This window comes from Protopterus annectens, chromosome 11.part0 (genome assembly GCF_019279795.1).
Source record: "Protopterus annectens isolate FY-2018-M chromosome 11.part0, PAN1.0, whole genome shotgun sequence".
Taxonomy (NCBI): domain Eukaryota; kingdom Metazoa; phylum Chordata; order Ceratodontiformes; family Protopteridae; genus Protopterus; species Protopterus annectens.
The window spans coordinates 422,602,067-422,615,188 of NC_056745.1; the positions used below are offsets into that span (position 1 = coordinate 422,602,067).

A 13,122-nucleotide genomic window follows, 5' to 3' on the forward strand; every position below is an offset into this window, starting at 1 on the left:
ACATTATATAACCTATCAAACTTCCTAGCAGCAGGAGGTTGACTGTCATGTAAACTACAAGCTGTATGAAAAACATTCTCCAACAAACATAAAGCAAGAGGGACAGTTCAGGCTGAGGAACATACAGCTGCAACAAATTATAATACATTTGCTGGGCAAAACGAATATCATTCTGCTGCCAATGAAAACCATATTTTATTGTAGCTAAGGTTTCAGAAAAACAAAACTCTTATGGAGGGAAATCTGAAGCCACACATTCCTCAGAACCAGTCTTCAGCTTGTGAAAAGAAACTTGAAGCACAGCATTCTCCCTCCAAACCCTGCTCCTCTGACTAAAATCAATGTTAGAAAGAGACAGGCCTCTTCCTCTTCCTTTTCTTACCAGAAGAGGAAACAAGTAGAGTGAAAGCAGTAATCAGTTCCTTGGCAAATCCCAGCAACTCTTTCTTGTCCATAGAAATACAGAAAGGAGAAACCATAGTTTTTAAATTTTGCTTTATTTTCCAGGGAGAATCACTGGAAAAATTGACCCAAAGCCGGTACACTCTCTCAAGACTCTTCCCTGCTAAGTTGTACACTTACATTCAGCCTTCAACCAAGACCAGCCAAGAGTGGCTCATCAAGACCGGCTCATCCTTGCCATGAAAGGCCAACCCTACAGCCACAGAAAACATGCTTATCCCCTGTTCTTAGCAGCTATAATCGCTACCTCAGTGGAACGGGAAAAATGATAAATGGCCGATGAACCACACCCAGCAGCAGCAGTCACCTATCAGTATTTGACGCATAGGAGGAGCTGGGCTGACACCCAAAGACATGCTGACAACTTTCTTCTTCCTCTCCCTTCTTTTGGACAGGGGAAGACAGAATCACGAAACCAGTAACTGCTGCATAGGTCCAGCCATGAAGGAAGCCTCTAAGCTGGGAAGCAGAACTTTAAGGAATTTGCAAATCTCAAGATGGCCCAAAAACAGCTTTGTGAGAACACACGCACACATGCACACATGCACGCACACGCGCGCACGCACAATGCATGCTCCCAAAAACACCAAATCCTGCCCAACGCACAAATGCTAATGCAATATAAGTGGGGGAAAAAAAGAATAAAACACAAATAATTTAATCAAGCATTCATTGCTGTAACATCTCATCACAGTGAAACAGGCCACAAAGGTAAGTTTCTTAGCCAAACATATATAACCTTCACAGAAAAAAACACAAGTTTGCCTCAAAAAAAGTTAATTGAAGTTTTTCTTCAGGAGGGAATGTATCTGTTCAGCCTTGAAGAATCACTATCAGACTTTCTGTTCCATACAGCCCACAGAAGAAGCACACATTTCAGTGGCAAGAATCCTCAAGTTTATGGTGCTCGGACCGACATTAAGTGTGTGTGTGTGGGGGGGGGGGCACCCTTACACTTTGAAAAGCTGCCTGGTTTGTCATAACTTTGACAAGATATAATCCAAATAGCTTAGGCTACTTCAACAGTGATCTAATGATGAATATATTAATTTAAAATTATTAATGCAAGTTTAGATGTCACAAAAATTCTCTGAATCTGTCCCTGCTCATGATGCAAGATTCTATGAAGTAAACACAAAAAGGTACTGAACATAAAGAGTTTCTGATACATTTGTACCTAAAAGAGATAAGAATATAGCTATATCTATACATGAGTTGAAGTGAGATGTCAGAATTACAGCATCACATCTTGATCATGTAAAGTACTACATTTTAAATGTGAAATATCAGATGAGCCAATACTAAGAGAAGAGATGTACGAGTTTATGATAAAAGGCCTGGAACAAAGTGCATCACTATACTGTATAGACAATGCACCAATACAATATGAAAATGTAGTCAGGGACCTAGATACTTAGGTTAATACTGCACGTTCCCTGTCTTTCTCTTTAACCATCACGTGACAATATTATCACAAAATCCTTTCATTTAGCCCAGCTAATTGCTAAACTTTCACCAACAAATAATTAAATAAAACACAGCAGAGGGACAGGATTATAACCAAACACCTCCCAAACCACTGGAATAAACTTTCACTGCGTTTTAGCACCAAGACTCACTATTTTCCTTTAAACATAACCTCGGTGACTGGATGGCCATCCACATATTTAGGGAATGGCTGGTATCAATCACCTGAAGGAGGTTAAGCCTACGTGCGAGTACTGACAAGGCCTGAATAGTCATAAGACTCAATGGCCTTGGAATATCTATGAACCTATGACTCTAAGGTATACAGGCCTGTTTCTGATAAGGTGCAGATACATGAATACTGTGAATATAATAATGGGATAAATATGAAAAAAAATTGAAACTTTAACCCACACTTTACCTACACTATAGCAATATGAGAAATGCACGTCATGTTTCATTATAAAAATTTAGTGCTAACAGCCAGTGTATTCCTACCACTACCTATAACATTTCTTCATAGAATTCGCCAGGTTAGAGTAGAGAGCTGTTACAGTGTGTTGTCCAGGCCACAATCTATGCTGCTTCCTGGACAGAAGATGATACTGATGTAAATAAGCAGTAATTTAGTTGCAGATATTTTTTTCTCGTATGTAGCTGAAGTAAGAAATGTTGAGATAGGACAATAGTACAAAGCAGTAGTCGGCTTGGGTAGGTTTGAAACGGAAGTGACTATTGGTATTTTCCATATCTGAGGTATAATCTTACTAGTTAAGCAGTGGTTATTATGAGTGAAAGAGAGTGGGAGATGAAGTCCTTACAATGGTGAATAAACCAAGGGGCTAGGTGACCTGAGCCTGGAGAATTATTTGTATTTGGTCCATTTGTGTTTCTAGCTTTTTGATTCTTATCTTTTTGAAGTGGAATACTGGAATGCAAACTGTATTGCGGATAAGGACTTAAAACAAGTCATGCAATGCAAGAAGTGGAATACTGGAATGTAAACTGTATTGTGGATAAGGACTTAAAACAAGTCATGCAATACAAGATTTAGGTGACAAAATTCCTAAAAGTTGTAAACAGTAATAAAAATAAAAAAGCGAGCCACCAAGGCATTATTTGTGTGAAACACTAGTTTATTTAACATTAAACACTGTCAAAGTAAACCCAACAAAGCGGTTTCGCCAAGAAACATGAATTGGCTTCATCAGAGTCACTCGATTATAATGCAACTTCCTTTATATACTCTAATTACTTAAACAACTATTAATGATTTTGCTTGCATCAATGAAATTACCCTGACTAAACTTAAAGGCATACTTCCCCTGAATATGTAATGTACACAATAACATGCTGTAAACCACAATAATAAGTAAATTCAAGATAAAAATATTAGTAATAGTACTAATAATGAACATAATAATGTAAAACATACTTAAAAAATAAACTTAAAAATTCAAAACATAGTTCATCTGTTTGTTGCAGTCAGATAAGTGTTTTCACAGTACACTTAAAATTAAACCTCTGCTGCCCTTTGCTTCAAAAAGGGAGCTATTGAACAATAATCATTTAAACCTGGCTTGCAACAAGCATTTAGTCTCAGTTGCCATTTAGTTTCTCTGGATTCTAAATCTAATTCATCATCCACACCCCTAGAGTCACTCTGTACTCTATCAATGACAAAGAATAAAAATCTCTTGAAGTTGGGGCATTCTAGAGTGTGAACATATAAAGCATTATTCATTTTTTTTATTTGTAATGTTTCTAAGGTGATCAGTAATGCGATCCTGTAGCCTTCTTTTAGACTTGCCTATGTAGAAACCAGGGCATGATAAGCATGTAGCTAAATAAACCACCATAGTGGTGTTGCCATTGCACCTGCCCGGGCATCCTATAGTATGTTCAAAACTTCCTATAAAGACATTCGTACCATCATTTATATTTTTACAGGTCTTGCAACCACCACATTTGTACATCAATGACCTGTGCTTGCCTTGTTTTCTGTTGACACTTTCAAGAATATTCTTTATATTACGCCCTCTGCTGTACACAACCTTAGGTTTATGCCCCAACGTTTCCTTCATTTCTTTGTCAAAATGAGCTTCCCATATATTATTAACACTTGCTACCAAGTTTGATGTTTCTGTATTGTATTGTGATACCAGAACACTGGTGTCTAGCTTGGCCGTGTTGGTTCTATTAATATTTAGACTTGCTTTCAAAATAGGCTTAATTGTAGTATTTCTTTTAGGCATAACTTCTCTCTTCACTTTCGGTCGAAGACTTAAGGGGTAGCCTCTATTTAGGAACATTCCAATTAATGTATAGATTTCTTTTTTAAATGTTTCATCTCTACTAATGAGCCTAGATAACCTGACCATTTGGCCTTTTATTATACCCTTCCTCTGATGGAAGGGGTGGCAACTGTTGTGGTGCAGTAACATACTGAAATGTTTCCTTTCTGTGGATGCTACTTGCCAAGTTGCCCCCAGCAATGTCCTTAGTCAATTCAATATTTAAAAATTCTATCTTATCACAGTGCCATTTATATGTGAACTCAAGGAAAGTGGTTGTGCCGTTGATGCATTTTACTAAGTCGTTCATCACGTTCCTCTCCTGGCCATAAAATTAGTGTGTCATCCAGAAACCTCACATATAATACATTGGCCATAAAGGCAGAGGAAAAAACATGTTTTCTGGTCCCATTGTAGGACCACCAGATTCACAAACTAGGGGCACATTTGGCCCCCATAGCCACTCCTGCTTCCTGATGATAGAATTCACCTTCAAAAATCATAAATTTCTTAGTCAAGACCGCTTCCATGAGTCCAACTAATAAATTGACCTTGGATTGATCGATTGATTTGCTACCCATCAAACTTTTCCTGAAGAAATCTAACCCTTTACTGTGGGGGATTACTGAGAACAAGTTAACCACGTCCACAGTTAGGAAACAAAAATCCAAGCTCTCTCTATTTATTTGTCTTAATTCCAAACAGTGCCATGAGTCTGAGTATATGCTGTGCCTCACTTACTACTAAACTTGCCCATTTATCTATATGTGCTGCTATTAGTTCAGTTTTAGAACCTCGGGCTGCTACTATCGGCCTAAAGGTGGGGGTTTGCACATTTTTATGAATCTTTGGTATTCCAAAGATTACTGGTGTTCTTGGTTTCTCAACTGTTAAAATATTTTATTTCCACAAATTCTACTTCATTTTGAAATAGAGCATCAAATAGAACACCATCAATCCTGGCATAATAACAGCATTTTTTGAAGTCCTGCTGTAAATTGTGGTATCATTCAATATTTCAAACATTTTGGAACTGTAATCTATTTGAGACATAATGACTACCCCCCCACCCCCACCCCCACCCTTGTCTGGTTTCATTACACAATACATCTTGTTTTCTGCCAATTCATTCAAAATAATGGCTTCATCTCTTGTGAGATTGTTAGTGTTATATTTGGTCTCAGACTATTTTTCTAAACTGTTGTTCACATAATTTCTCAAAGGACAATATAAGTGGGTGAGTGGAGGGGATGAATGTGCTCTTATGTTTGGCCACCAAGTTCTTGTCCAAGCCTACATTACTGTTTTTGAAATATAAACTGAGATTCAGTTTTCTAGTATACGGTTTTAAGTTAATCAAAACATTTGTAATGTCAGTCACAGTTAGGTACAAATAATATCCCTTTTTTAAACCAGTGGAAATGTCCTTCACTAACAATGACATCACTGTAATTGTAAATATAAAAAACATCACTTTCCAAAATATTACATTCCATTGCAACATCAGAACAATAATTTTCAACTATATTCAATGAGTCTTGGTCAGACATAGCAGTCATGTTAAATAACTCAGTCAATGAAAGTCTCTCCTCCACCCCTGCTTTTGTCCCCTGTTGAAATAATTGCTGTTCCTGTTGCTCTGAACATTGTAATTCTGCCTGCCCCAGGGGGTCCGTTTTCCTTGATTTTTCAGTCTCTCGGACCTCCTTAGTTGTTGACCCTCCTGAAAAGAATAATCATTATTCCCCCTGGTATTGTCAAGCCCCCTTTCACCATAAGAACTGTTGTTTAGAATATTTTCATTATTTTGAGGGCTACTCTCATACACATTTCCCTGGGGTTGTTTTCTCCCTATATATGCTTGATTATTTGAATAGTCAGCCCTGTCTCTGTCAAGCTTATGTTGCTTTCTTAAACTGTTCTCTTTTACAAAGTTATTAATGTCTTTAAGAACATTCTCATACTTAAATCTGTATTGCTCAACAAGTAAATCCGAAATAATACTTTGATTTAAAACTGAAATCTCATTTTGTAAAACAGCCAACTTACTGTTGTTGGTTCTGATAATGATGCCCATCATTTCAAAACCTGTCTTGTCAAATAAAGCCACAAGTTCTCGAAAAGCAGACGACCCCTCCTCAATCCCCAAAGGCTGTTTCCAGACTCGTAGGACTTTGGGAACTTGTTTGAGAGCAACTGATTTGTTTAAAAACACGCTGTCTAGCTGAAGTGTTCTGTACTTTCTACACTGGTTTCCAAAGGTACTTAACTGCATTTTTAATGACATTCCTTGACTGGGAATAGCGTTTTCATTGAAAAAAAATCTGCTTCAAATGCTGTAAACCATTCATTCAGGTCTGTATTAACCCTATCTGGCCTCATGGTCACTGGGGTGGTCCTCGTTGATTCCTGGGTCACTGGGGAATGGAGAGTAAACAGTTCAGCTCGTAAATCTTCCTTCCATCACTATAGAAGTTGGTCTCTGCTCTTTATTTTGAGCTCAGTGGCTTTTTTTGCGAGGAAACGCATTTTTATAGCATTATTTTGGTTCAAAGTAATTATGGAAACCTTGCTGGTTCAACTTAACCAGTCTATTCAGACTAACTTCTGTAGTGATGGAAGGAAGATCGATGAGAATATCTACCAATACCCTGACTGACTCACAAGCTGAACTGTTCCTTAAACCAAGCATGCCTTTTAAGGACAGACCCGGTGACAGCTGCCCTGCAAGATGCTTCTAGGGCACCAAAACCACAGTGTAAGGTGTGCTTAGTTACTTGACTTGCAGAATGCATTAAAACTTGCAACTCTATTTTCTGCACAAGCAAGAAAAGTTGATATTTTTTGTTTGAGGAGTTCCATGGTATGCTGCTGGAATTTTAGCATATGGAACTGACAATTTAGTGCTCTAATTGCAAGAGTAGCAGAGGTGTATACTTTTTTCCCCATATGTCTAAAGCTCGTGAATCCCTGTCTGGGGGGGGGGGGGGGGGATTCTTAGCAGAAGTTGCTTTAATTCCTTTAGGCCTTTGGGAGATAACCTCAGGATCAGCAGTAGGATTTTTGAAAAGAAATTTGTGAGAGTCAAGGACTCTGTTAATACTGGTCAGGTTTCCTGGGACAGGGAGGGAGGGCGTCAGGAGTTAAACTAGATTCCATGAAAACATCATTCACAAAATCCAGGACAGGAGGAATGGCCAAGGGTCTGTGCTGTGAAAGATCTAAGAATTCCCTGAGTCTTTAAGGGTAGTCCTGACATTCCCATTGGAAATGCTCCCTTAAAAGTATGAAGGGTTTCCCCAAAGGAAAAATCTTCAGGTGGAGAGGCTGAAGGAATGGATTCTTCTGCATCAGATTCCTCATAAGCAGAAAGGGGTTGCATGTCTTCATATTCAGAGGCATCGGCGTCATTGGACTCCTGTTCAGATAAGACTACTGGGGACAGATCTCTTTTTCTTTTGGAAGGGGTAGTTTGGGTTCCCCTGATCAACATTATAAGGTCTTCCGCCATTTTAAGCATTTGAGACTGAGGCAAGGAAGCAGGTGCCTGAGATGGGGTCACTGGTTTCTTGGGTTTGGTTCGTACCCTGGACCTTAGAAACTCGGTAGTTTTCGAAAGAACAGAAGAAGTGAAAGAAGTCGTCAGTTTGTGTCAAGAAATGGTACTGTGAAGTACTTCCTGGGAAGCCGATGCCTGCTCAGTGGCTCCGGACCCATCCAAGGTAGAGATAACCACAGGATCCTTAGTCGATGAAGAGTTTTGCGGAATACTGGACTCTGAAAGGGGCTCGGTAGTGGCCTGCGAATCCACAGAAGTGTGCAGCAGGGGCTGTGAAAGCACCTCACTGAGGACCGGAGAACTGACGGCTAGCTTTACGGAAGTGTCATCAGTAGGTTTTGACCTGTGCGGTCTGTCTCTGTTTTTATCCTTACTTTTTTTGAAAGATCTGATGTTGGATGGCTTACCAAAGCCATATCGGAAATCGAGGACTGAGCGCGAAAATATCTAGCTACAATAAGGGCCTGACAACGTATAGTTCTGACGTTGAACAAAACACAAAATCGACAGTGGGGGACGTCGTGGTCTGGGCCTAAGCAAGTCACGTAGTAAGAATGAAAGTCTCAGTGTGGCATTTGCTTTCCACATGCAAGACAATTGTTAACTTTTTCTGACATCGGTTAGAGCAAGAAAAAGGATCTCCAACGGGGTGCTTAGCTTTAGGAGACTTCAACTTCAATTCGGAAAATGAAATTCGGGTAGTGGCCGACCGGCACTCATGCGAACTGCTTCTGCTTCGGGCTCCTAGGCAGGAAAGACTGATGTAATGGCATCAGCTGCCTTACTTTATACTACCGATGACCTGATGTCAATCCTGAAGTGACAGCAACTGATGCAGAAATACTAAGCCTCTGGCATTCGGGCCAACTGAGGGCTACCCTGACAGGGATAGCCCAAATGTGATGACTGCAACAGTGAAACACAAAGAACATCATGTGATGAATGACTTCATAAAATACATCAATGGCACAACCACATTCCTTGAGTTCACATATAAATGGTACTGTGATAAGATAGAATTTTTAGATATTAAGTTAACCAAGGACATTGCGGGGGCACTATGGCCAGTAGCATCCACAGAAACATATTCAAATATGTTACTGCACTACAACAGTTGCCACCCCTTCCATCAGAGGAAGGGTATAATAAAAGGCCAAATGGTCAGGTTATCTAGGCTCATTAGTAGCAATGAAACATTTAAAAAAGAAATCTATACATTAATTGGAATATTCCTAAATAGAGTCTTCTGCTGAAAGTGAAGAGAGAAGTTATGCTTAAAAGAAATACTACATTTACGGCCTATTTTGAAAGCAGGTCTAAATATTAATAGAACCAACACGGCCAAGCTAGGCACCAATGCTCTGGTATTACAATACAATACAGAAACATCAAACTTGGTATCAAGTGTTAATATATGACAAACTCATTTTGACAAAGAAGTGAAGGAAAGGTTGGGGCATAAACCTAAGTTTGTGTACAGCAGAGGGCGTAATATAAAGAATATTCTTGAAAGTGTCAACAGAAAACAAGGCAAGCACAGGTCACTGATGTACAAATGTGGTGCTTGCAAGACCTGTAAAAATATAAATGATGGTACAAACGTCTTTATAGGCCACGGTGGTACGGCAGTAGCATTGTTACCTCACAGCAAGAGGTTCTCCCATTCGATTCTCGGCTTGGGAGTGCCTTCTGTGTGGAGTCTGTATGTCCTCCCCGCGGTTGGGTAGCATTCGAAAGACATGCATGCCTTCGTTGAAGGTTGGGCGTCGAGCCGACACCTAGGCATTTCATAAAAAATCTACTGCCAATCATTAACGGACCGGAGTTCCGCTGTGGCAACCCCTTACCAGGAAAAAGCCGAAAGACAAACAACAACGAACGTCTTTATAGGAAGTTTTGAACATACTATAGGATGCCCGGGTAGGTGCAACTGCAACACCACTATGGTGGTTTATTTAGCTACATGCTTATCATGCCCTGGTTTCTATGTAGGCAAGACCAAAAGAATGCTACACGATAGCATTACTGAGCACCTTAGAGACATTAAAAATAAAAAATGAACAATGCTCATAGGTAGGTACTAGGCTATTGGCCCTAGGGCCTATACAAGACTAGCGAAAAAGGTACCCTGGCTTTCGCCACAGAAGAAAATTATTTTCCTGTGCCCCTGTCAAGCAGAACCACAGAAGTGATCCCCGGGGTGAATTTCCTATTATCCATCCAATCATCAAGATTTTTCTTGAAGAGTGCTAATGAGGAGCTCTGTTTGACATAGATAGGTAGTCTGTTCCAGAGTATGGGAAGTCTCTGGGACAGGAATCTATCTCTACAGCATGTTCTGTTTATTGTGGTGACAAGGTTTAGGTCCCTAGAGCGTGTAGCTCAGAGGGATTGGGATTTCTTTAAGTGGAGCATGTCCAACAGCTCTGGGTTTGACATAGCTTTGTATGTTAGGCAGAGATCGCCTCTGAGTAGGCGATATGCGACGGAGTAAAGCTGGAGTTTTTTGAGACGGTCTGCGTAAGGCATCTGTTTGAGGCCAGTAATCCTCTTTGTGAGGTATTTTTGCGGCCTTTCCAGTTGTTGTAGATGTCTTGTGAGGTACATACCAAATGGGGCGTTGTACTCTATAATGGGTCTAATGAGTGATGAGTAGAGGAGAACAATGACCTCTTTTTCTGGATGAGAAACCTTTTGTGATGAGGTGTGCCAGGTAGAGGGATTTCCTGACCACTGTGGCGATGTGATTATCAAAGGAGAGACTACTGTCCACCTGTGTCCCAAGGTCTCTTATCACACTTTCGGTGTTAGATAGACTACCGCCTATGTATTAGTTCATGGGTACAGAGTGTTTACCAAAGGGGATGACAACGCACTTTTTGGCATTGAGCTTGAGACCATGTCTTTGACACCAGGTATCTGTCTCAGTGAGGCCCTTTTGTAGGATGTCCACATCGTTAGGAGTTTCAATTATGGCTCCTAGTTTGCAGTCCTCTGCGAATTTAGTTAGCCAAAGACCTGTGTTAGCCTGTACTTCAGAGAAGTAGATACCAAACAGGAGAGGACCCAGGACTGAACCCTGTGGTACTCCACTTGTCACTGGTCTGAAGTCTGATTTGGAGTCTGCTACTTTCACGGTGTGGGTTCTTTCAGTAAGCCTGTTGGCAACCCATTGTGTGACATAGGGATTTATACCTAGTTTAGTGAGTTTATCTATAATTCCAGAGTGGGGGATGGTGTTGAATGCCTTGGCGAGATCAAGATAGGCTGCGTGAACCACCTTACCCTCATCTATGGCTTTGGTGACTACTTCAAAGAAGTCTATTAGGTTTAGGAGACATGATCTGCCTTTTACAAACCCAAACTGTGTGGAGTCCAGAGTTTGGAGATCTCCAATGTCTTTGTTTATGAGTTCCATGATGATACGTTCCATGGCCTTGCAGATGAGGCTCGTCAGGCTAATGGGGCGGTAGTTCCCGGGGTCTGCTGTGGCCCCCCCCCTTTGTGGAGTGGGATAACTGTCGCAGTGCGCCATTCAATGGGCACAAAGCCTGAGGTAAGGCTATGATTGAACATGGTACTTAGGTGGGGTGCCAGTTCATTCTGTAGTTCATGTAGAAGGCAGCCTGGGATGTTGTCAGGTCCCATGGATGCTGTGTTCTTGACTTTGGAGAGTGAAGTTTTTACCTGTGCAGCCATGATTACAGGAACTTTGCATTCTTCCAGTATAAAGATGGGCCCTTTAGGGGGTGAGAGGGGGATAAAGTTAGCACTGAACCTATCCGCCAGGATGTTGGCAATATCAGTTGGTTCTGTATATTTAGTGTCATTGTGCTGCAACTCAGAGCAGATCTGAGTGTTGCCATTGAGATTTTTGACATAGCTATAGAATGCTTTGTGGTAGTCTTTAGAATCAGTGGCAATTTTGTTTTCATAACTTGCTTTGGAGGATTTTATGAGGGATTTCAGCTTCTTACTGAGGCTGACCAGGGAATTCCTCCAATCGTGGGATTTTACTCTTTTTTGCAACAGTTTCTTTCTTCTGTTGTACAGTTTGTTTATGGCAAAAGACCACCAGATTGGCCTCCTTTTTTTGGATGATAGCATCTTGGTTCTGTTAGGGATAGCACGATCCATGCACTTGTGTAAGTGCTTATAAAGTGCATTTGTGTAGGATTCAGCAGTTGTACCTCTATTGTTCTTCTGCATGGGTGTCGTGAAGTTTGCCACTTCTGTCTTAAGAAGCGTGAAGTTGGCTTTGGAGAAATTTTTTACGGTTGTTTTCCTAATGGGGGGTGGGAGCAGGATGTGGATGTCTAGGGTGATTAGCTTGTGGTTGGAGCTGACCTCTGGTGTGGAACACCGGTCACCCACGCTGGTGATGACCAGGTCTAGGATATTGCTGCCCCGGGTGGGGGTGTGGATAAGATGATCCAAATCATTGGAATTGATGATTTCCAGAAACCGTTGAGCAAAATAGTTGGTACATGAGTAGTTTTCCCAGTTAATGGTAGGGTAGTTGAAATCACCCATTATTAGAGTGTTGGGTTGTACCTTAATATTTTCCAGTGTATCAAGAAAAGAGTTTTATCTGTTCACACTCCAGAATGTCCCAACTACAAGAGATTTTTATTCTTTGTCATTGATAGAGTACAGAGTGACTCTAGGGGTGGGGATTATGAATTAGAATTAGAAGCCAGAGAAACTAAATGGCAACTGAGACTAAGTGCTTGTTGCAAGCCAGGTTTAAATGATTATTGTTAAAAAAAACTCCCTTTTTGAAGCAAAGGGCAGCAGAGGTTTAATTTTTAGTGTACTGTGAAAACACTTATCTGACTGCAACAAACAGATCATCTATGTTTTGAATTTTTAAGTTTAGTTTTTAAGTAAGTTTTATATTATGTTCATTATTAGTACTATTACGAATATTTTTGTCTTGAATGTACTTATTGTGGTTTACAGCATGTTATTGTGTACATTACATATTCAGGGGAAGTATGCCTTTAAGTTTACTCAGGGTAATTTCATTGATGCAAGCAAAATCATTAATAGTTGCTTAAGTAATTAGAGTATATAAAGGAAGTTGCATCATAATTGAGTGACTCTGATGAAGCCAATTCATGTTTCTTGGCGAACCATTTAGTTGGTTTTACTTTGACGTTGTTTACTTTGACGTTGTTTAATGTTAAAGTAGTGCTTCACGCAAATACTGCCTTGGTGGCTCACTTTTTTATTTTTATTACTGTTTACAAGTTTTTGAGCCATTTGGCTTGTTTTTTGTTATATTTTAAAGATCCTAAAAGCTCTGAGATACACATTTGCACAGGACACAGCACATTG

General features: G+C 40.2%; 1 protein-coding gene across 1 annotated transcript in view; it reads right to left on the bottom strand.

Annotated features, from left to right (window-relative positions):
- Positions 1 to 13,122, bottom strand: part of UHRF1BP1L (UHRF1 binding protein 1 like) — a 2,202,923-nt gene that overhangs the window by 1,312,516 nt on the left and 877,285 nt on the right. The gene's annotated exons all lie outside the window — the stretch shown is intronic.